This window comes from Branchiostoma lanceolatum, chromosome 2, assembly GCF_035083965.1.
Source record: "Branchiostoma lanceolatum isolate klBraLanc5 chromosome 2, klBraLanc5.hap2, whole genome shotgun sequence".
In the NCBI taxonomy this organism is placed as follows: Eukaryota; Metazoa; Chordata; class Leptocardii; order Amphioxiformes; family Branchiostomatidae; genus Branchiostoma; species Branchiostoma lanceolatum.
Window position 1 is genome coordinate 9,356,501 of NC_089723.1, and position 25,725 is coordinate 9,382,225.

The 25,725-nt window shown below is 40.1% G+C and overlaps 2 long non-coding RNA genes across 2 annotated transcripts; one reads left to right on the forward strand and one right to left on the reverse strand.

Annotated features, from left to right (window-relative positions):
- The first annotated feature begins 7,055 nt into the window (after positions 1-7,055).
- On the forward strand, positions 7,056-10,541 carry LOC136427392 (uncharacterized). Its single transcript, XR_010754416.1, has 2 exons — positions 7,056-7,375; positions 10,084-10,541. It is a non-coding gene; the product is annotated as an uncharacterized lncRNA (long non-coding RNA).
- Positions 10,542-16,884: 6,343 nt separating this feature from the next.
- LOC136427393 (uncharacterized) lies at positions 16,885-23,254 on the reverse strand. The gene is made up of 2 exons (XR_010754417.1): positions 22,940-23,254; positions 16,885-18,138 (listed from the first exon to the last, which is right to left on the reverse strand). It is a non-coding gene; the product is annotated as an uncharacterized lncRNA (long non-coding RNA).
- Between the last annotated feature and the right edge of the window lie 2,471 nt (positions 23,255-25,725).

Genomic DNA, 25,725 nt, shown 5'->3' on the forward strand with positions numbered 1-25,725 from the left:
TTTGAGTTTGCGATGTTTCTACAATTCTGATGCAAACTACAACTCATGTGTTGACCGAACACATTTGTCTTCAAGCGGAATGGCGGGCTATGTAGTACTCCACCTTGATAAATAGTTTCTCTGTAGTTTTTGTGGGTCGGTCTTAGTACGTACTAAATAATCCATCATTTTTTCAAAGCCTGAGGGCTTATATGTAAATTATGCTCGCGTCCTGGTTAGAATTTATGTCATATGCAACAAATGTAATCTTGACGGCGTCTCACCTAGAGTATATTTTGTTTCAATTATTCGCCTAGAAAATTACCTGCGCAATAACATTTGTTGAAACGCAATATACAATATGTCAAATTAGGATCGTGTTAGTTGTCGTCTTTATAGTACAGCAGTTTTAGACCTTCTCTTTGCTCACTTATGTAGAAATGGCTCCAAGTACAAGTTTGACTCCGGCTGGTTTTTGGCGTGTTTTTAGGCGCTCTCTATATTGTCACATAATTCTTCTTTATGTGCGCCGACCAATGGGTGTAAAGAAAACGGGACAAAATAGAAAGCCCGAAAAGAAATGCCTCAATTATATAAAGACACGTCAAAAACTAGCCGGAGCCAAGCCTCTACTTGGTGAAGAGACATGTTGTAAGAGACAGGAACACTACTGTAACGTTCCCACAAGTTTCTTCTGATTGAAGAAGAACTTTATTGCGCGACCATTGTAGCAGGTACAAAGTATGGCAACAACAGTAAACATAGAACAAGACATAAGTATGGGATAAAACTATTCACTACATCAAAATGACTATCTTAGGTTTTACATGATTCAAGTTTTCTAATTTTGAGTATCATTATTTTTTCTAATAACAAAACAATCTTTTATATATTTGCCTATTTTAACACTGTATGAGCTGTTGCATCTAAATATATAGTCAAATCTATCTGTGGCATTGAGTGTCTTAAAATCTGAAGTACTTGAATTGAGAAAGGTGAATAACTCAACTCGTAGGGCATCATATTTAGAGCATTCCATAATAAAGTGAAACTCATCTTCAATTCGATTAGGACAGAATGGGCAAAACCTTTGTTCGGGAGCTACATTAAAGTATCTACCTGTTTCTATATTCAATCTATGGCTACTCATTCTTAACTGTGTTATCGCTTTACGGATTTCAACATTATTCACATCATAAAGATATTTTTCTTGTACATAATGATTTTTGGATTTGTGAAGAAGGGACAATTTTGAATTATTGCTTACACAACTAAACCACTCTTGTATATGTGCATCCTGTAGTCTGCAGTTGAGTTGATGTTCAATATAGTCTACTTTATAACATTTAGGATTCATCCATATATATCCAAGGCCGTGATAATTGAGAACATCCTTCACATGATTAATCCAGTCATGATCACTAGAAAATACAACATTGTATGCTTCGTGAAGCAGAGAGTCCTCAGGTAAGTTTTCTAAACGGTGCCAATATTTGATCAGCTGAATTTTTGCAGACAATATGATGGGGAAAGTTCCCAATTCTCCTCGTACTCCGTCGTTGGAGGATTTTGAATGTATTCCTAGCAGAAATTTATGAAAACGTAGGTCAATGATGTCAAATTCAGGTATATCCAACGGGCGGTGTATGTTAGCTACTGAAAAGCCATCATTATCTAGAGTGAGCTTAGACGTTAATTTTAGAAACATGTCTTTGTCTGATCTTCTTTAAAAATTAATAATGTAAGAATTAGTTAAATCGGAACAAGTACTCTTTCGAATTACAACTGGTAAGTTTTCATCCAATTGAAGTTTTCTAAGTAAAATAGAAAAAATATATCTGGGAGTAGATGTAGAAATGTTTTTCGATACAATAAGTTTCACTGTTTTGGAGGAATGATCAAAACAAGTTAGTTCGGATCCGTATAAAAGAATAGGTGAAACAAATTTGTCAGAAAGATTTTTACCTAATTGTATTGGGATATTTTCCGATGATAAAAATGATTTCAATTTGAATATAGCTCTCATAGCCTTGGTTTTTAGAAATTTTCTGGCTGTTTTGAATTTACCTGAGGACGTAAGTGGGATACCAAGATAGGTGTAACTGTCCGTAACTTCTATTTCTTTACCATAGATAAAGAAATCTTTTGACATTTTCTTTGTAGCACCTTTAGAAAAAATAAGGACTTTTGTTTTGGAGACATTAACCGATAGTTTCCAGTTATTACAGTATGTTTCTAGGGCATTGATGCAGTTTTGGAGTCCCTGTTTTGACAAAGAGACCAAAGCAAGATCGTCTGCCCAAGACAAACAGTTGATAGACTTTGAAGTAAGGACAGCAGCATCACATTTGTTACTATCAAAACATTGCGGCAGGTCATTGATAAATAGATTAAATAACAATGGGCTAAGATTACATCCTTGTCTTACACCACAAGTTGATACAAAAGAATAAGATAAACCATTCTCTACTCTAACTGCATAATTGATATCCATATACATTGATTTCAAAACATTAAAGAAATTTCCACCGATGCCACAGTGTAACAATTTATAAAATAACCCATCGCGCCAAACACTGTCGAATGCTTTATTCATGTCAACGAAACAGACAAACAATTTACCTTTCTTTTGTTGTGTATATTTCTCAATAAGAGATTTTAGAATAAAAATATTATCGGCAGTTCGGCACTTCTTTCTGAATCCAAATTGAGTGTCGGCCAGCAGATTATTGTTTTCTACAAAGTTTTGTAGTCTATTATTCAAGAGTCGGGTAAACAATTTTGAGAGACAACTAGAAAGGGCGATGCCTCTGTAGTTGTCAACATTGGCCTTGTCACCTGATTTGAAAATTGGAGTAAGGATGCTTGTATTCCAGTTTTGCGGAAATGTGCCTTTAGAAAGAATTATGTTGAAAAGCGTAACCAATGAGAGACAAAACTGTTTTGAAGTAGATCCATGTTTTAACATGTTGTTTGAAATAGAATCCATGCCACAAGCTTTATCAGATTTGAGTTGTTTTATGCCATCCAGAACGTCTTTTGTAGTAAAAGGAGTGTCTAGTAAATTAAATGAATTTTTATCAAATTGTTCTAATCGTTCAGCGATAGTTTTTTCAAAGTCTGCGTTAAAGTTTTTGTGTTTTGTTAAATTATTTAGACCTTTAAAGTGTTCAATCCATTCTGAGTTTGTGATATTAGGGTCTGAAGAATTTCTTTGTGCTTTTCCGTTAACTTCCTTTTCAAAAAAATCAAATAAAGACCAAAATTCTTTGGGATTTTTTTCATTCAAATGCTCTAACTTGGACAGTAAGTCTGCCTTATATTTCCGTTTACATTGTTAAATAAGCTTTTTATAATCTTTTAAGGCCGTAAAGTATTTTATTCTGGTTTCATGAATCCATGGTTCTTTTCTCAATTCTAGTGATAATCGTTTCAAACGTTGGCGTAGCGACCAGCAACGTTGGTCGAACCAACCTTTATTCTTTTTTTTTTGTGTATAATTTTTTGGCCTGTTTTGTACGCCGAATTTTGAGGGAACTTTTTGAAGCATCTAATAAAACTTTTAAAAAATGTGTGACAGCACTTTCTGCTGAGCAAAAACTTTCTTGGCAGAAGTCTCTTAATTTTGAGTTTGTTTCAGTTCCATTTATAATGGCCGAAAACAAATCATTTGAATTTGCATCCCAAATAAATGATATAGGTTCTGGTTTAGCTGGGCGCTCCTCTGTTATGATAAGAGGGGCGTGTTTGGTTGCCAAGGAAAAAGAAATATGACAATGGTCAGAAAATTGTGAAATTGGACTGACGTTGACATATTGAATATCAGAAAGCATTGACCGTTGGGCTATGCAATAGTCAACAACACTGGACCCATTGTAATGGTAACATGTGAAGTCACCCTTTAAATCTCCAGCACATCTTCCATTTAAGATAGTCAAATCAGCTGAGGAACATAAGTCAATCAAACATCTACCATAATGGTTAACTTTAACATCTCTATTATTTCTATCTTTAAAACTAGCGACTACGTCCGCTGTAATTACATCTGGGAGATCAGTATTAAAGTATGTTTCTGTAATTGCTCCTGTTCTGGCGTTTAGATCACCTAAAATAACAATGTCCCCTAAATTGGAGAATTTGTAAATATCGCTAGACAATGTATCAAAAGGATCAATTTGAGAAGATTTGGGAAATGATTCAGGGGGAATGTAAATGTTACAGAGATACAAATCGTTTATAAGGCCAAAAAACTGTTTGTCAAACTTGCACCAGATAGAGTCAGGTGAGCTACTGTCAAGTTTTGTAATGCCCTTTTGGAATGAACTCTTGAAAATAATTGCAACTCCTCCAGAATTTCGCTTAGCTCTTTTGTTCCTTGTTCTATTATTACTAAAAATACTATAACCTAATAAATTAAAGTCTACGAAACTATCTAACCACGTTTCTTGAATACATATCACGTCGCTTTTATCAACGTGGAAAAGGAATTCGGAATCACTGAATTTTCTGCAGCAACTCCCTTGAATGTTCCAAGTTGAAAAGGTCAATGCGGACTTTTTGGCCATTTCCAAGTTATTAGAAGAATGTGTAAAAGCTACATGGAGCTAGCCGTATAGTAAGGGGAAAATATAACAATCAAATAAAATCCAAAGCTACGTATCTAATACAATTATAACCAGTATGATCAAATATCAACAATCATCACCACCTCCCTTCAACTTTCAAGAAAAGAAAATGTGTTTTTACCTCGGTAGTATAGATGAAACCACAGTACAAACTAAGAGATCAGAGCGTACCAGGCTTTGCGAATGTTTTTTCCAACTTGCTTCCATGTTGGTTTGAGCTGTTTGAGAGTTCCCAGTTGCAGCGTTGTAGGTGAAGTTGGTTTCGCGACTTGTAGAGATCCGCCCGCTTGTGTTCTCGATCCTGCCGTCTGGTTCACTGTAGAGGGCTGATGAGACGGGATCCTCGGTCCGAGTGGAACAGTGTTCGCGTTGGGCCTGGTGTGTTGACTCCTGGTTCTCCCTCCGGTCGGCGCAGCACTGCTGTGTACGGGGAAGGTGGGTTGACTCCGTCCCCAGGCCGGGCCGTAGGTGTCACTTCTCGGGAGGGCGGGTTGGAACCACTGCGGGACATGACGGTTGAAGTCGCCGTACCCACGTGCGCGTTGTGGGTTCATCATGGAAGACTGTTGAACGTGTGATCCTGTAGTTGGTCTGGACGGTGCAGCAAGTGTGTGTTTAACATCGGCGACCAGGTGTTTGGTGCCACTTCTGGGGTTTAAGTGAATCTGGTCTGATAAGTAGAGATTTCTATCCTGTGTAAGCTTCTTGTGTTTGATGTAGATGAGGTTCGATGTTTTTGATATGTTAAGCATCTCTTGATTGTAGTCTCTAATGTTCTTATTAAGAACTGAGGTTTGGTTAGGCCCTCTCTGTAGCACCTGAGATATTGCAACTTGGGCATTTGGGAAAGAGCGTCTAGTTGTATCGAGAAGTTCGCGGGTTTTTTGGACTGTATTACGAACAGAGTCTTTGTGATCTTTTGTGTTGTCGAGGTCATTTGAGCCGACGTGAAGGATCACGGTTTCAGTCGTTAGATCTGTCATGTTCCTGATGAGTCCGGTGGCGGCTGTGACGGTGCTGTTTGTGTGCAGCATAGCCGACCTCCCTTGGAAGGCGCGATCAGGGTCTACGTCCCTGAACAGGGAATCTGCAAAGATTCTTACTTGAACATCATTGTTCTGTGTATTGTTCGGTCTAGCAGCTGGTCGCATATTTGTGCGATTTTTGTCAATGGATGCCTGTCTACAGTATTCTTGTCTCCCTTATTCACAGTTGTTGTATCATTATCATGTGAAGTGGTATCATCGTGTGAGTTGGCGGCGTCTTCCTGGTTCACGGTTGTCGCTTCATTGTTGGCTGGAAAGGTGACATTGTTCGAGTCGGCGCCGGTTCTGTTGTTATGTTGAGGACGTGCTGTCTGTAGTACGGCGGATTCTTGTGTTGTCCACTTGCGGTGGCAAGATCCCAGCATGTGTTCCAATTCTTTCAATCTGTCGATTAGTTCGTTGATTTCTGAGTCCTGTTTTTTTATGAATTCTTGAAGATCTGCGTTTGAAGCCGATAGTGAATCAACTTTACAGGACATGCTACGAATCCTTTCCTCCCATAAACCCCTTGTGACGGTTGCCTCTTGTGCTAGCTTCTCCCTCTGTAGAACAATGTCTCTTTGCGCCTTTGATAGATCATTTTGCAGTTTGGAGATAGACTTTTTGATGTGAACCTCTAGAGATTTCTTTGTCGATTCTACCAGTGCCGTCAGGTGTTTTAGCGTGTGGGCATGGGCTAGATCTCTTTCGTTATCTTTAGAGATCAGGTCATCCTTCAGTGTGTTGAAGTTTTGGACAAAACCAACGAATTGATTTTGTAGTTCTCCAAAAGCCGAGTCACAGCTACCTGTAGACTCTGGCGTCACCTTGTTCTTGACAGTATCGCCGTCGTCTTTGGGGCCATTTTTAGACGAGATCTATTCTTCTTCTTCTTCGACTTCGTTACTGTCGGGTTTCTCTAGATCTAGCAGATTTCGGGGATTGATATCCCTCGACAAAGTTGGCGTGTCACAGACATCAGTACTCAAAGTTTGCTTGGGTGTTGTTGGATACAGTGGCACAGTCGGGAATTTGTCTAAGGCGTTCCTGACCCGTTGGGTGCCATCTTTAATTGATGACCTCGTTTGCTGGGAGTTCATGATGTTGACAAGTTCGGGATATAAGTTGTCCACCCACCACTTCGTGCAGTGTCCCTGGACCAACAAACCCTGTTTTTTATGATAAAAGTGTACAAATAGGACTCGATTACCTGCCTTCCTTGTAGCTGAGGTGGTCTGAATCGACACGCTTGAGATCCCCGGCGAACTTTTCCAAGTAACGGCTGTTTCCTTGGAGGTTTGAAAGTTGTCGTCAAACGCGTCCTTGTGAGCCGCCACCCACTTGTCTAACTGGTTCGATCTCAGTTTAACACCACATAACCGGGTTTTGCCTTGGTCTTCGTAGTCATAAGACAAGGATTCGTCCAGGCACCCGTTACAAGTACCGTTTACAGTTGTAAGTGGTTAACGGTGACCACCGTTAGCCAGTTATAAGTGGACCAGGAGACGTCTCCTGGCTCTTGAGATACGTCGGTTAACAGTAGGCACAAGCCGGGAGAGATGGGTCACCAAGGCCATAGATAGTGGACTGTAGGAGAAGCCTCGCGATATTTGGGGACGTGACCTCACGAGGGTACAGAACGGTGGCCGGGAAGTGGCCGGGATATTGTGTTTTCAGGCCCGCCGACCGTCCGGATCGATCGCCGTAGGTCGTCCAGCAGCAAAACTCTGCCTGTTCCATGGTGAGGTGAGCAACTTTGGTTCATTTATACCGATTATTTTTATATTGAATGGGCACAGATCCTCGTTAATTTGCAACTAGCTCGAGCTATGCCCGGTGCGTGTTAAAGGGGGAGGGGGGTGCACACATCACCGCGAGTAAAAATAGTATGGTTCTTTTTGGCCCACTGCTGTTGTTACTGGCCTCATTCATAATTTGGCCACGTTCATCCAGATCATACATGTATCAAAAACACAAAAGGTCGGTTTGTAATATTCTAACTGGAGTACGTAAAGTAACACTAACAGACACAGAAGACTAGTCGAATCGACACAGCATCCAGGGTTCGCGGAAAAGGCTGGCCAGGCTACCCTACCAGGCTTAGTATGTTACCCTTTCTGGGCCCCCAGTGGTATGCATAGGGGCTTGGCCTGTAATGGAATTTCCTAGAGGAAAAATGTGTCAATAAGCCCATGGTTGCGACTACACATGCGCAATGTCAAAGGTGAAGTCCCATGAGACGTAAACAAAACCCTTCTGGACGTTGTTATGCAAATATAGACAACGTTGATAGGAGTACTGTTTACAAGCCAGGGGCCTTCACCTTTGACACTGCACATGCGTAGTCGCAACCGTGAATGGGCTTATTAATATTATATATCTATAATTGCAGAGAGAGAGCAATGAAAGAAATAACAGCACAAACAACACTATGTATACATTGTGAAAACACATTCACACATGTTAACCCACAGAGAAATGCACAAAGCCATATGCATGTTTTGAATTTGTTGTTTTGGTAAACAAAGGTCCTCCCCTTCAGTCTTAATATTTGTTGACCGGTATATTCTATTGTATGCTAAGTCTTGGAATTTGTTTCAAACGGCTTTTCCTTCAGCACCACATCCCCACCCCCACCCCCCGCCCAACAGCAATATCATAGTTCATACGCTGTTGCCCTTCTGTCCAATTCACCCTCAGCTGGGATTGCTATTGACCCAGTTTTTCCTTTTGAAAATTCTACTATGCGCAAAATCCCCATGCAGAGCCTTAAGGTCCAGAAAGGGTAGTCTGGCAGGGTAGCCTGGCCTGGCAGGCTAGCCTGCCTTTTTCCGCAAATGTTGCAGTAGTATTTGGCAAGGAGTCTGTCGGCAATTTCAAGTTACAGCCTACGTTAGGATGGCCTCAATAGGAAATTGGAAGTAAAACTAAAAGCAACAACTATGGAAAATTCTGGATATCATTTATTCCATATCAGATACGAAACAAGAAAGTTGTTCAGCCTTAGGGGAATGTTATGACACTTTTGACAGGTTTGTGATAAAATTCAATCAATCACCCATTGATGTATGTTGCTGAACTTGAGAATGGTGATCATTAATGATTAAAAAAGCTTCTCTTTTAAGAATCTCAAGGAAGGGGCAGCACTTTGATGATGTACATGTACTGTACATTCAAATGTGGATGAATTTACTTTGAACAAGGAGGTTACTGTAATATTAATTCACTTTATATTCAATCAACTTCATGGTAGCAAAATATTTCAGGGTAAGGAAAATAGTTTTCACTGAACTTTAACTTCACGGTGGTGCACGTGGCAAGTGTTTTACAGACAGGATGTGTGAAGGAATCATAAACGATTACACACGGTGATGATAAGTTCACTGTACATAGAGAGATAACCGTTGAAATAGTGAACATAAAGTTACAGTAAAAGTAAAAGAAACGAATTACAGTATAGGCTGCCTATAACCTTGCTTTGAATGAAATGTATATGATATGTAGCTATTATAGTATCACATCAATGGGGCCTCCATGCATGGGGGCCGGGGGTACAGACAACACCTTATGCTTGTACTAAGTTGTAGACAAACTGTTGCCCTGTTCACATTCACCATAGTAAGAATGCTATAATGACGCAGCAAGCTATTGGCATACCCTGATCTTGGATTAGCTCATAAATTGTATTCTTCCCTGTGACTATAGTAGACAGATCTCCATCTTTACTGCTATCTTGTCCCCCCAACAACCCAGAGGTCAAGGGACTAGGTAGGTAGGTAGGTAGGTAGGTAGGTAGGTAGTAGGCTATACTAGTACTGCCTGTGAGCTATATACATTGTACAAACACGCACACACACACACACACACACACACACACACACACACACACACAAACACACACACACACACACCAGGGCTCGAAATACTTAGTGCTGGATGCACGTGCACTTTTGTGCTCCCTATATCGCTGTGCACTAATTTTAAATGTGGGTGCACTCAAATAGTTTTATAGCATTCCATGTGTAAATGCACTACTCATGGTACACTTGTACTAAGTACTAACTTGCATATGTACATGATCAGTTTACATGAATTGCATGATAGAGCTTCTGACTGCATTCTTGAATTCTTTCCAATTTTGAAAATATTGGACCCATTCGTGTCCCTGGGGGCCTGCCCTGATGTTTTACTCATGATGCTCAAGATTTTGGAGGTTCATTCGAAGTGCACTGCGACAGCATAATTTGGGGATCATTTCTGATCATGGGAAGTTTATGTGCAGAGTCTCCTTCATTTATTAGTCTGTTTGCTATTCTAGTACATTTATTTAACAATGTATCTGTACATGTACATGTATTCACGCCTGTTGTCATAGTCCAGTACCTTGCAATTTGATTTATGTATCTACTGCTATCTAGTTGTAACTTACAAGTTACATTTGTTCTGTCTTGCAGCTTCATTGGAAAGAGATATCCCAAGAGGCCTGGGAAGTACATCAAAGGACAACTGCTGCAACTAGACGTCACATGTAGAATCACAGGCAGATCAGAAATAGTACTGTAAATGGACTTAAGTTTGCGGTGATTTAATTTTGTGGTAGGTTGAAAATGGAGTGTTAGCGGGGGTTTTGATTTCGCGATGGCGCTACTCAGTATACATGTATGTAGTCGCATATAGATACTATAAAGTAGCAAAAACACTAGTATTGGCGCCTTTACAGACAGCCAGTCGGAAACCATAACAAGACAAGGATGCTACAGATGGGCAGACCAGTTGCTTTTGGCAGTGCTTGTGTGATCATTGTTAAAAAGTGACTTTTTTGCAACAAAAAAAAGCTGTCAAGGAATAGTACTGTAAATTAAGCCTTTAACTTGGCTTGATATTCTTAATAAATCTGTATTCAATGTTCGAAGATCGGGTCTGTGTTCTATTTGTGCCTTGTTAACAGGTGCCTCAAAAACATCTGTACAATGTATAATACTAGTAACATACATGTACCACTAAGACAAGGGGTAGGTCAGCAGAAGACAGAAATGGTCGCAGTGAAGCAGCCACTGCAAAAAACCACAAGCATAAAACCACCGCTAATATTTCTGCATACAGTGCACTTCACTGGATTTTTGTCCAGTGCCCCTGTTGAATATCCATTGTCTTCAGAGCAGCTGCTCTATAACAGTGGTCGTATGCAAAATGCTACAGGCTGAAAACAATCTCCACAGCTAGGCTGGGAGGTGAGGTGGATTGTAGGCCCCTATGAAGACAATTGTACCATCGGTTACGGAACTACATGTACCACTAGTTAACATTATAATTATTATGTTGTAAGATGATATTTGCGGCTGAAAGGCTGGTGAACTTGAAATGTTGACCTTGTTCTCAAAAGGGCAATTAGCTACAGCCTGTAATTCCAACTGCAGCAATTGTAGTATGTACAGTTACTTACAGGCAGTACCTATTGTCGGCTATATCTGCCCCCCTCCCCCATCAAATTCAAGCTTTACAGTTAGTTAAAGTTACAGTCCTCCCACGCCTCTTGGAGCCTATGGTGCGCCCATCTCCGATTCGCAGTCCTTGGGCCACACAACTTTGTGCAAGTCTCTGCAGCGGGGACTAGTCCGCTGGTAGTGATGTTGTGCGCAACTTCCATACCCATTTGCTGAGTGCTAAGCTGAAAAAGCAGTATGTACGGCCGGTGATTGTACTCAACACCTACTGTGTGTAAGGTGAACACTCTACCATTAGGTCATCGCACCACTTTATACAGTAGTGGAGTATATATTCTACAGAAACTGGTGGACAGCATACCCAATATGGGGGCAATATCATATCCAGCTGGCCAGAATCTACAGCCAGCCCCTGTAGAGATACTCTATAGAAAAGACAGTAACCACATTTGTAGGAGTAGATGTCATAGTAGAGATTGCGATTCAGGACAATCGGTGATTCTACTAACGACAGATTGCAACCGAGATCATCAGAGTCTATCTCTCCTGTACATACCCCTTGAAGTTTGCACATGTTGTGATTGGGAATAGTACATTTTAGCAATGGGGTGATTTTGGAATAGTCTATATTTGTGTGGAGAATAGATTTGGTATATGACTAGTAAAATGTACTGAAAAGGTGAGACACTGAGTAACATCTTGAGACCTCAAAATTTGCTTTGTTTGATCACCTTCCAATTGATATCTTTCACCGATTATTAACCTTTTCATAACTTGATGAGAAATTTCTTTGTCAGTAAACATACATGGAATTTATCCGTTATGAAATATGAACTTATTCACCTAGAATAGTAATTGTGAATGTAGGTAGTGTGCTAAAACTGATTGAAATGTTGTGCAATGATTAATTATATTTTCCAAAGCATGATCTAATGGTTATCAGAATTTCTCCAAGTAGAATCACTGTTTGTTATCAGGACAGATTGTGATCGCTATCTTTACTGCCGGTAGTATAATTGTAGGTTCTAGGACAGACTCCGATCGTAATCTGTCCTAGGACAGTCGCCGATTGTCCTGGATTGCAATCTCTACTGTGACATATAGCTAATATATATGGCCTCCTGATGGGCAAAGTTTAATTCTGGCATCTTTTTAAAGAAAATGTCACCCCCTCCAAGAACTTTCAATGGACAAACACTTCCCCACATGTATACATACACCCTGTGAATAGAGAACTATATAAGCTGTAAAACTGAACTTTAAGAGCTGGTCTGGACCCATATTGGATACTTGTTTTGAAAGTAACAACATGCCCAACAGATGGTCAAATATTTGTTGATTTTCGTTACAACCCTACCCATTTTTTACTTTATAGTTCAAATGGTCCTATACACTTTGATAATAGACATGCATATAGTGTGACATTTTATATAAAAATGTCCCAGAAGGTTGGGTACTTCTATCCCTTGGTTCTGACATTATAGCCAAAAATGCTAACAGTAGTTTAGTTTTTACATGTAGAATTTAAGGTCATGTGAATTTTATATATATACAATAGATATTTGAGTCATGAGTGTGTATCTAACATGATTTTTCTATTAAATGGCTAGTAAACAGTTACTGTCAAGGACAGCTTTTTAGCTATTTGTTTGACTCTAGGTTCTAAAGACTGGCTGATGTATCCCAGGTAAGATTTGCATGGTTCTTAGATCTGGGGAATAGGTAAGGCAACTTCCAGATTATATTGGTGTGGCTCTTGGGACTCAACAACACCTAACAGGTAATGTTGGTATGGCTCTAAGAGCATCGGTAATGTACTATACCGGTTTAGATATAGCACACCAGTTGTGTACATGGGTAAGCACAGGCTTAATCTTGATTTTCTCTTACTACTGTACAGAAGATTATGTAATGCTGGTGTGCCTCCTACAGCATATAGGACACATGACCAGGAAATATACCATGCTACTGAGGCACTAGGTAAGGCTCCATGCAGCACTGGTAGAATATACTGATATGGAGACCATGTGAGGGCACAAGTAATGTTTGCATGGCTCTGGAGTCTGGAGACCAGGTACAAGTAATATTGCCTATTGAATATTCTGCAGGTACTACATCAAATACATATACTTTAGGTACTCTTCTTCCAAGAATGTATCTTCATGATATATTATGTTACATATACCACAATGCATTTGTCATTAAAGCTGCACCCATTTGCTATCTTGTTTCCATCGTCTTTTCGAATGTCTTCTGTGTGCATTGTGCAAAGTTTTATATATCAACCATGTTACCCAACAAAGGTGTCATTGAGTCTGTCTAGACATGCCGGTCACAGAAATGTACATTTTAATGAAATAAACTCTAGGGGGACCACCTGAATGAAAAATCAGATTTTTGTGAATTTCGAAGACGTTAACGAATTTGCCCAACAAAGGTGTCATTGAGTCTGTCCAGACATGCCGGTCACAGAAATGTACATTTTAATGAAATAAACTCTAGGGGGCCCCCCTGAATGAAAAATCAGATTTTTGTGAATTTCGAAGACGTTAACGAATTTGCCCAACAAAGGTGTCATTGAGTCTGTCCAGACATGCCGGTCACAGAAATGTACATTTTAATGAAATAAACTCTAGGGGGGCCCCCCTGAATGAAAAATCAGATTTTTGTGAATTTCGAAGACGTTAACGAATTTGCCCAACAAAGGTGTCATTGAGTCTGTCCAGACATGCCGGTCACAGAAATGTACATTTTAATGAAATACTAGTAAACTCTAGGGGGGCCCCCTGAATGAAAAATCAGATTTTTGTGAATTTCGAAGACGTTAATGAATTTGCCCAACAAAGGTGTCATAGAGTCTGTCCAGACATGCCGGTCACAGAAATGTACATTTTAATGAAATACTAGTAAACTCTAGGGGGGCCCCCTGAATGAAAAATCAGATTTTTGTGAATTTCGAAGACGTTAACGAATTTGCCCAACAAAGGTGTCATAGAGTCTGTCCAGACATGCCGGTCACAGAAATGTACATTTTAATGAAATAAACTCTAGGGGGGCCCCCTGAATGAAAAATCAGATTTTTGTGAATTTCGAAGACGTTAACGAATTTGCCAAAAAAAGATGTCATTGAGTCTGTCTAGACATGCCGGTCACAGAAATGTACATTTTCATGAAATAAACTCTAGGGGGGCCCCCCTGAATGAAAAATTAGATTTTTGATAATTTCGAAGACGTTAACGAATTTTCCCAACAAAGGTGTCATTGAGTCTGTCCAGACATGCCGGTCACAGAAATGTACATTTTAATGATATAAACATAAGGTATACGTAGGGGCCGCCCTGAACCAAAGAAGTAGATTTTGTTCAAGGCGAGATATGAAATCCTACAGGAGAAATGTGTTTTATTTGTTATTTCTGCTAGAAATGTATGATTTATTATCGGAAATTTAACTGCTAGTAACTACATAACCAATTGCGTTCATCCGTTGGGAATCCATACAATGTCTAAGTAAGCTTTCATTAATACGTCATCCAAATTTCAAAGAAATCCGTTGTATTCTAAGTGAGATATGAAACCCAAATGTTCCAGTCTCGCGCAAAGCTAGGCCGCGTTCCACCTGCTATCTTCCGGGGGGACTTCTCTAGCTTGATTTTTTACCGCAACTCACCGAAGTGCGTTTTCCTTTATAAAACAAGAAGGAAAGGATATTTTTCCATGAAACTTTCGCAAAAGTAAGTTGATATGCTGATCTATCTGTGCTGTTGGTAGTTTTGCTGTTGCGCTTTTCTGCTTGAAGATATAGGCCATTAATCTATCGTCGTTTAGGGGCACGGTCAAAATTCCCAATCTAAAAAGTGCGGCATATTAGAAAAATGATGTAGCGTTAGGGATCTACATCGTGCAATAGACATATTATCAATATAACTCTGTCAAGGACATTTCAGTGGTATTAGCACTACCTTGCTGAGTGTTTGCACTCAATTTTTCAGGAGAAATGCGAAGTTTTATTTGGCACTAGTGACAGGAATATATGATCTATGGTCAAAATATCAACTGTTAATTACTCCATAACCAATTGTACTTATCGCTTTGGAATCCATACAATGCCTAAGTAAGCTTTCATGAATATGTCATCCAAATTTCAAAGAAATCCGTTGTATTCTAGGTGAGATATGAAATTGAAGATTTTCCGGTCTCGAGCAAAGCTAGGCCGCGTTCCACCTACCATCTTCCGGGGGGACTTTCTAGCTTGATGTCCTACCGCAACTAACGAAAGTGCGTTTTCCTTTATAAAACAAGAAGGAAATAATATTTTTCCATGAAACTTTCACAAAAGTAAGTTGATATGCTGATCTATCTGTGCTGTCAGTAGATTTGCTGTTCCGCTTTTCTGCTTGAAGATATTGGCCAAACAAAACGATTTATTTCATCCTAGCGACAAACGTTAGAACTGCAAAATGGACCCGACAGAAAGTGTTTTTGTCGTCTTCTGCCGAGTTAAAAACCTTTCATTCGTCAGATAACCTTCCAAAAAAAGTTTAAAAAATAGTAAAAAATGTCTATCGATATTTCATTCGTCCAATAGCCTTTTAAGTGCGTTTGATTGCATATATTTACAAACAACCTACGATTTATCTTTTCAGTCCAGAACTATAGATTTCAATGTACAGTACTTGTAGTGCATAGACATTATTTTCCATGGGAGTCTGCAAAACAACCTTTCATGTTGTATCACTTTCTGGACGCTTACATGAAATATGTTAAAGACTTTCATTAACGAAATATGATCTCAGTTACAAAATTAGCATGAGCATATAGAAATATGCCAGCCGAATTTGAAAGAAATCATTTTTGTTCTATAGGCGAGATAAAACAAGCAACGCTTTCAAGCCCTGTACAATGTCAGAAGATTAAAGGAGTCCTAAATTCCAGGGGGGGGGGAGTTATTTACCAATAGATGATAATGTTTCGAAGTAAAAAACGAATACTTATTACAATATATAAGTACCCACTAGTCCCGTGCGCATCAAAAAGCATTCAGTATTCTACTAAATTCCCCACGTGATCCTCTATTTTCTTTTCACTGGAAGTACAGGATGATTTGATTGTCACCTGCCAGGTAACTCGTGCCACTTGACGTGCTTTTCAGCACCAAGGAGTCAGCTGTGATCTTCAGCCAGAGGCCCCTCAAACGTTTCGTCCCTCAAAGGAGGTTATATCCCCCACGTACCCTTGTACGCCCTCAGGATGGGGGGACGACAGGGAGGACGTCTCCACCCTGCCTCACTGCTGCTCCTTAAGCCTCTTCGTTTTTAGACTTATGCTGCCTCCTTCTTCCCCCAGGCCTTTCCTCTCCTTCTGGTCCATAACCAGAAGCTATATTTTTCCACTTCCTCTGCCATTCTTTTTATGAACTTTCGTGATACAATGTACATTCATGGCGTGATAAAAGAATGTCAGGGGGGCTAAGAAAGGTCTTGTTATATGTGCCTTTATATCTTATTAACAACTGGCCTTATGATTGTGCTTAGCCCCCCTTATTTATGCTAAAAATATTCACCATGAAGGAAGTGGGAATACGTATAGGGAATCCATGGGTAGGGTCTGAATTCTGTACAAAGTCGGCTGATTATGTATTCATTGATACATAATCTAGTGGAAAATAACACTCCCTTCTAGAGTTTAGGACTCCTTTTAGTATGACTTATCCAAAAACATTACAACTTCAATAAATATATATATGCATATTGTGGCTTTGTTTTGAGTATTGTAGATAACTATAGATTACATGAAAAGATAAAAACATCTGAATCGTCTTTAAAATCCTGCTGGCTTTATTGACTTAAACTCCAGAAGCACATGTTATGTTCGAAGACCACAGTTTATTTTATGCTAACTTGACTGCAGTAGAATAAAGCAACAAAAAATGAATCCCATATCAACAACTTTTTACAGAATAAAGCAACAAAAAATGAATCCCATATCAACAACTTTTTACATAGAAAAGTGTTTGTGTTTGTACTTTTTATGTACATGTGCATAACAAGGGTAACTTAGACTCATGCATAACACTTTGTAATAAACTGATATGGAAAGATTAAGCAATCTAGATTATCCAGATCATATCAACATCTTGTTACCCTCAACATGTACTTGTTACAGTAATGAGTCGGTATTACAAGGCAAGACTCACATTAGGTCTCAGCACATACATCTGACATTGGCAATGACCACATCAGTTTGAAGTGAATAGATCACAAAATGCACACAGCTTGAAATCAATTAATCAGGAACTGCTCAGATACCTATACATGTTCAACAGAGCATCTAAAACACACAATTTATCCTAACGCCCCTGCAGCTACCTTACATTCTGAAGCTGTTCAATGGAATATTTGACAGAATATAGAAAACAACAGAGAGCATGGCTTCCTTGTTTAATCAGTTATGCCTGAGGTGCCACTGACATGCTTTTTCCTGGGTCACCCTCCGTGTATGGATTGACTTTGGAATATACCAATATGTGTTATGATAACAGTCAAACAAAGACTAAAGAGGAAAACGACAATTCAATGCAATTCAAATTGGTTATGTACTGTATTATTGCATATAGAAATACATGCATGGGCACAAACAACTGTCAAAGACGTGGACAATTACACTTACTGACAGCATATGTAGTCCTGGAATATGTATAAGTTACATATAAGAGACATGCAAAACGGGGGCATTTTCTACTACATTTTTAATCTAATGAGGTTTTTTGGATTGAGGCGTGATTTTAAAAGCATGTGGATCAGAGTCATTGCCATTGTAATAATTACATACATGTCTACAGTGCAATGGGAATTGAAATTGCAGGAAGGATTCATACATGTGTAAACTTTTACTAGCTGTTTGACAGACTCAATGCATTCTAAAAAAACTAGGACTTGGTTGGTGTTGATACATGACTCTTCCATGCAGATTGCAGGTTATCCATTGTTGCACTGTCAGCTTCTCACTCACTGCCATCTCATGAGGACAGGGCATTGATGCTCTGTCTGGGTTGAATATTGTCAGCCCCTATAGAAACAACAAGAACAAAAAGGTGAAGGTTGGGTTAATAAAGACAATGCATTGTCTTTTTCCTAGTGCTTATAGTATGTACAAAAATACATAGGATGAGTGCAATGTATATAATGTCTCGTGACAACAATAGATACCTAATACACAACAGAGTGTAGTCTAAGCAGTCATAAGTTAAGTTTTTGACACATGTCCCTGGGACTCCTCACTTATCAGAAACTCTGATCTAAATATGTCTGCACACACACACACACATATGTTCCTGGGACTCCTCACTCATCAGAAACTCTGATCTGAATATGTCAGCACTCCCACACACACACACACACACACACACACATGTCCCTGGGACTCCTCACTCATGAGACACTCTGATCTAAATATGTCAGCACACACACACACACACACACACACACACACACACACACACATTCCATCTATACTGCCTATGGCTATACAGGGCTTGAAACAGTGGGTGCATGTGCACCTTTGTGCACTCAAAATTGGAGCTATACACCTTATTTCTTACTGGTGCACCTACATGTAGGGTTTGTACTATAGTATATAGAATATTTTTTGAAATCTAAGTATCAGAAAAAGGAATACAACCTTTTATTGTACTTTATTTGATGAATTACTTGTTTGAAATTTTGAAGTCAGATATAGAACAACACTGATTTTGAGTTCTTAGAGCCCGAAGCAATTAACTTAATAATGTTTTGCTGACTTCAGGATGAAACAGTGCTGTGTTTTGTGGGTCACAAGGCCAATTGCATCATGGACTTACTACGTATACTGTGGGACTGGATCATGTTTAGGTTAAGTTTACAGCTTTCTTACAATATTTGCAGACTTTTAAAAGATACTATCAGTATGTATGGATGTGAATTATTCATTAAATACCACTGGTCAAGCAGGCGACCTAATGAGATTAGACATAGGAGGAAGAATAATGTTTTTTCGTAGCAGGTTACAGTTCATATGATTAACCAATAATAAAGTGATGCGCTTTTTCTTATGCATCATAAGATCAATCAAGATTAGACTGTGAAAACATAAGCCCCTTGACTAAGTTCAACATGAAGGAGATCATACATGTGAAGGTAACCAATGTATACAGCACACCACATCCCCTTCTCGATAGTTCTTCTGCTTTCTTCAACAACAACAAAAATGTTTCTCATGTTGGTGGAAAATCCTGTCCAGTCCGGACAGAAAAAAACTCTGTCCATTCTGAAGAGAGGGTCTGCATGGGGGAGGAGGTGTCCTGTCCTGCATAGAATCAGGGATACTGACTACGCCTAAAAATGAAAATCTGTATCGACAATAGTCTACTATTTTTATTTTACTGTTAATCGTAGCCAGTCGGCTTTGCCATTAATTCTACATAGCCTGCTATTTGTTATCCTGAATTCTTCTTTCAGCATTACTGAGATTTTAATCGCAAGGCGTAGTCGAAAGACAACATTGCCCTATGAAAAGTTACAACAGGACATCTGGTTATCTTGGTTTCGACACAGTAAACATGCAAACTTTGGGTCTCAAAATGTAAGGAATTGCATTTGAGAGGGTTAGGATTTTATAGGAGAGCATGCCAGACCCCCCTACATTGGTTGGCTGCACCCTTGAATGTCATGAATGATTCGTATGCACCCCACCTCATGTCGATACGACATGTATCAAGGAGGTTTAATAAACCTCCTTGCATGTATTAAGGGTTAAGATTTGAGAGGGTTAAGATTTTCTGGGAGAGTATGCCCTCAGACCCCCCTACAAAATGGTTGCACCCTTGGGCCATTCATGATGCTGCGCTGCCAGTTCTATAGGAATGTGAACCAATTCACTGTTAAGCGTTGTCGATCCTCTTGAATTAAACTAAACCTGCTGAATTTAGCTTTAAGTGTTGCCAGGAACCCCCATGCAGATCCTCTTTTCAGCCTGGACAGTTTTTTCTGCTGTCAGGACTGGAAAGGTTTCTCTGCCAACACAGTTTTTCTCACCGGCCAATGCATATCCTTGTGCTACCTACATGTACCTCAGGCAATAATAACTGGTTTACTTCTCACCACTAGGAGGTGGTCTAGTAGTTACTATGAATGCATTTAAGTTTGCATGGTTCTAATTTTGTGCTAAGGGGAAAATAGAGTGTTTGCGGTGGTTTTAAGTTTGCAGCAGTGCTGTACTGTAGTCACATACCTGATGATACCGCCACAGGAGGGGTGGATATAGGTTCGGCTTAATAAGGTCCGAGTCCAAGTTTAGGTCCAGGGACCTGAACCTGGACCTGGTCCTGTCCAGTTGATGTTTTGTTTTATTAGACCAATATCAAGCATAGAGAATTAATACTGACAAGCAAAACTATAAAAGTTTCTTGGTGAGAAGACTTTCAAGATAAACCAACGTGTTTGATATTTGAATGTTGCACTTATTTTAAATGCCTTTTTTTGTCAGAGGGTAGACTCAAAACACTTTTCATCAAATAAAATAGAAAAATATATTTGTACTGTATTCATTTTTTTTTTGGACTCAGGTTTTTGGCTTTCAGGTTTTTGGACTCGGTTTTTGGATGTTATAAAGGCCTGAATCAGGTCCAGCGAACCGGTATCCACCCCTACGCCACAGAGTATTAGACAAAAATGTTTGCGGTGAAACGGTTGCCGTGAAAACCATGAACATAAAACCACCGCGAACATTTCTAAATTTACAGTATTACTGACACAAACTAGTAACATGTAACTGTAAGTACGTGGACTGTAGTGAGATATAGTTTGGAGAGGTCAAGTGGGCTGTTTGCAGAAGTGTTTTAAAGATAGGGCACAATGTACAACACCACTCAACAGAGAGGCTAGCTATAGGGGCATGGTCAGGAATGCTTGCCTTGGCCTAGCCATGGCCATATGAGTCTGTTGCTGTAGGGTATTGAACTGTTTGCCGTGAAATAAGCATGATCCAGGAAGTTCCCACAACTTGCATGGGGATGGATGAAAATGATTTTGCCCCAAGTTTGTTTTTACTCGTGTACTGCTATGAAAGCCAAATGGAATGAAATTCGGTGAGGAAGAGCTAGTTGCTGTAAGGAGAGATAGGAGGAGCTTTTTCCAGAATAGACACTTCTTGCATGGAGGTGGTTACAATATCATTATTAATCATTTTGGGGGCAGATATCAAAGGTGCAAATGATCATGGAGTAGTCCACTTCTTAAAAAGAGGTGATTTTTGGTATTTTGGTGCCTGTAATACCCAGGTACCCTGCTAGGAAAGCTAAATGGCTTGAAATTTGCAGTGGGAATAACTTACTAGTAATAAGGAAAGCATTAGTGGACAGTTCACTTTTCGCTAGGGGGTGGTTGAGAATGATTTTAAGTTTGCGATAAAGAGGTAACCGCAAAAACCTAGGTCACTGGCAACGTTGGTTTTGACTGTTTGATACAAATGTCATATGATTTCCAGTGTGGCTATGAGAGATCAGACCATGGACTTGATGACAATACATGTACATGTACTAGTACTAGTAGTGGCTGAATCTTGTAGCCTCTACCAGGCTCCGCGACATGGCTGGGAAAATAGTAGAAATCGGCAAATAGAGTGAATAGTGTGCCAAGGGAGTTAGCTACGGAGATAGGGTCCATGAGCTTCACTGTATAGCGGAGTACCACTGGCATACTTTCACTCTATTTGCCGATTTCTACTATTTTCCCAGCGATCTCGCGGAGCCTGGTAGAGGCTAGGAATCTTGTACAACACATCCAAGGCTGCCCTAAAAATGTCACCAATTCATTCAAAAGTTATGGACCTCTTCTTGCGACCAATGTGAACATGGTCGGGCTTAAACAGGTGTGTCGTACGACAGGTTTTTATGACCTATCATCTGAAAATGACTTCTTGCATTTGAGGGACGAAATTCAACAGGCTTTACAGTAATTTGAAATTGAATGCCTTTCGATTCCCAAACATGAAACAAAATCTCTGGTGGGAACACAGGTGTCAGCGATGTTCTTGTAATCTTTTAGTTTATTTATAATTTGCTTATAGCTTTCCCCTTAATGTGAATGACATACTGTATAGGGAAAATTGAGTGTTTGCACTTGTAACAATAGCGCTACAGTCATAAGTCGGCAAAAGTTTTGCGGTGGTTTTAAGTTCGCGCTGAAAGTTCACCGCAAAAACCATGAACATCAAACCACCGCGAACATTTCTGCATTGACGGTATTTTGACCAACTAACTAACAGTATCTCATTCTCGTACTAGCACATTTATCTCCCAGTCCCAGGTACTATGTGGTAAGTTTGGAGATTCATACTGTCCTGTCCTGTCTTCACCTTTGACATTGCGCATGTGTAGTCGCAACCATGGGCTTATTGACACATTTTTCCTCTAGGAAATTCCATTACAGGCCAAGCCCCTATGCATACCCCTGGGGGCCCAGAAAGGGTAACATACTAAGCCTGGTAGGGTAGCCTGGCCAGCCTTTTCCGCGAACCCTGGATGCTGTGTCGATTCGACTAGTCTTCTGTGTCTGTTAGTGTTACTTTACGTACTCCAGTTAGAATATTACAAACCGACCTTTTGTGTTTTTGATACATGTATGATCTGGATGAACGTGGCCAAATTATGAATGAGGCCAGTAACAACAGCAGTGGGCCAAAAAGAACCATACTATTTTTACTCGCGGTGATGTGTGCACCCCCCTCCCCCTTTAACACGCACCGGGCATAGCTCGAGCTAGTTGCAAATTAACGAGGATCTGTGCCCATTCAATATAAAAATAATCGGTATAAATGAACCAAAGTTGCTCACCTCACCATGGAACAGGCAGAGTTTTGCTGCTGGACGACCTACGGCGATCGATCCGGACGGTCGGCGGGCCTGAAAACACAATATCCCGGCCACTTCCCGGCCACCGTTCTGTACCCTCGTGAGGTCACGTCCCCAAATATCGCGAGGCTTCTCCTACAGTCCACTATCTATGGCCTTGGTGACCCATCTCTCCCGGCTTGTGCCTACTGTTAACCGACGTATCTCAAGAGCCAGGAGACGTCTCCTGGTCCACTTATAACTGGCTAACGGTGGTCACCGTTAACCACTTACAACTGTAAACGGTACTTGTAACGGGTGGTCCAGGGGAAGTTGGTTCAAGTTGATGTTCCATGGCTTTGTGCTCGGTGTCTTGCCGCGTCTTGGCGTCTTCTTTGGCGTCATCTTGGTGCTGCCTCCCTTTTACTGATAAAAACGCTCCCAAAAGACTCGAAAAATGGATACAGAAAACTGTACACATACAAAAACTATATAGAATTATAAGAATCGCCCGATGGCTCACTACATGTAGCTTTTGACACTCAATCTAACATAAGGAACGGAGAGCTCCCGTAACGTGACCGCTCTCGTCCGCCATCTTACGGAGGCAAGTCATGCTGTAGATATATCCAGAATCACTTTGTTCAGGATTTTGTCTTATCACACCTGCATCGTGTGCTTAAACCTGAAAATCCATGGTAAATCCTACCCAGTAAAATGGTGATTTTACACGGTTAGTGACTAGATGGTAACAAGCCAATGACCAGAGTTCATTGTAATCCACATCATCTAGACCCTTTCACGCGAGTACTTTTAGTACTAGACTGCATAAGCTTTATTCATTGCGAAGATACTGGCTTATCATTCCCTGCAATGATAACAGTACACAAATCTAGACCTAGATGAAGACGTCAGTCCCCATAACTTTGTCATAACATTGCTTCGCTCGCTCCGAGTACCAGACTGCATAAGCTTTCTTCATTGCGAAGTTCTTGTCATTCCCTGCCATGACTCAGATGCCAGCCCTCATAACGTTTGCCGTAAGCCCTCAGAAATCACCGTGTCCCATCGCTTCACTCCGTCTTCATCCTACATGTTCATCCCAGCTTTACGAGTGTTTAACCGTCAATCAGCCGGATGGGATTTCGTGACGTCTAATTCCTTTCACTGGGGAAGCCACGCAAGGAGATCCCATCCTGGCATCAATGTCGCAATGCGTGGATTGATGAGGAAGTTCCACGGGACCTCATCCAGTTTTCCCGAAAGAACTACAAAATGGATGGACCCATCATCTATCCATCATGGACCACCGTACTGGAGGAATCTCCGTGGTGGTAGTACTTCAATGTCATCAAGTGGCTAAATCAAATTTGTACAAGTCTGTACGTAAGGGGTATCTACTAGCGTGTGCGTGTGTGTGTATGTATGTGTGTGTGCGTGTCTCTGTGTGTGTCTGTGTGTGTGTGCCTGAGGGTGTGTGCGTATGCGTATGTATGTGTGTGTGTGTGTTTGTGTGTATGTCTGTGTGCGTATGTATGTATGTGTGTGTTTGTGAGTATGTGTCTGTGCGTGTGAGGTGGCACTCTCTGTTTAAGGACGCCCAAAAGGTTTTACATTAGCCTTTTTTTTAAACCCATTAGTCTCTCCTTTCTTCTCTTCTGTAAAGTCTTAAATGGACTATTCTAGTCACCCTCTTGGAATGTCCTAAATCACATACTTAAACAGGAGAACATCAAGACATTCAAATTCCTTTAGAAAAGTAACTTTTGTATACTGGTGAAGCTGTCAAACTTTTTGGGCTATCCTGAGTTAGGTCACCGTCACATACAAGATTCTTTCTTTGAAACTATTCTCCAAGCAAAGTTTTCCGTAGGAATTGCCGCGATTCTTTTAACGTTTCCGCGTTTTTAATGAAACGTTGAAAATATTTGAATTGCGGCCACTTAGAACTAGCCCTCTCGACCGAAACCGGCTCTGCTTGGAGAATGTTTTAAACCTGTGCACGTTCATGCTGACTTTTATCTCTGGATGAAAAAAAAAAGTCGAGATAAGAAAGGATCTAGTAACTTCTCAAGGTCTCTTCTCTGCACTGTAAACCAAGGAATTCGAGATTTAAGCATTATAATTTGTTTCGATTAGGGAAAGTCTTATGTCTAGATCTTGCCCGAGTATTGACAATATTGTCTATCATATAACAAAATAGATTCTCCATGTTCCTGCTACTTCCTCATAGAACGAGCTCAGAAACCAAACAGAACTCCTTTGGTAACTGGTTATGAGTCTTCCGACATTAGCATATATATTGTTGCCTTTACATAATAGTGCTGATTTGAAACTTCATGTGGAACCTACGAGAAAGACTGTATAATACGAAACATGACACAGGAAATATGCGACAAATTTCAGACACATCGAAAGTATAGAGACAGCTAGCAATACAATACGATAGTATTCATACTCAAACACGTGCCTTGAAAATGTTCTCCGCATTCTGCGAGTATATGAAATTATTTCCCACCAGGCGAAGGCAATAGCAGCTGTTGCATTTAAACAGTACCAGAAGAAGACCTTAATGAATTGCTTAGCTACTTTCGCGAATAAGGTTATGTTTTGGTCAGCATTTGTATGTATGTATATTTGTATGTATGTATGTTTGAATATAGATGCACAGCATAACGAGAAGGCCTGGTGGGACCTTTGAATACATATATCTTATTTTCATGTTTTGGCACATTGGTAATCAGTTAGGGTCACCATATAAGTAAAGAAACAAAACCTCTGTAGCCGGT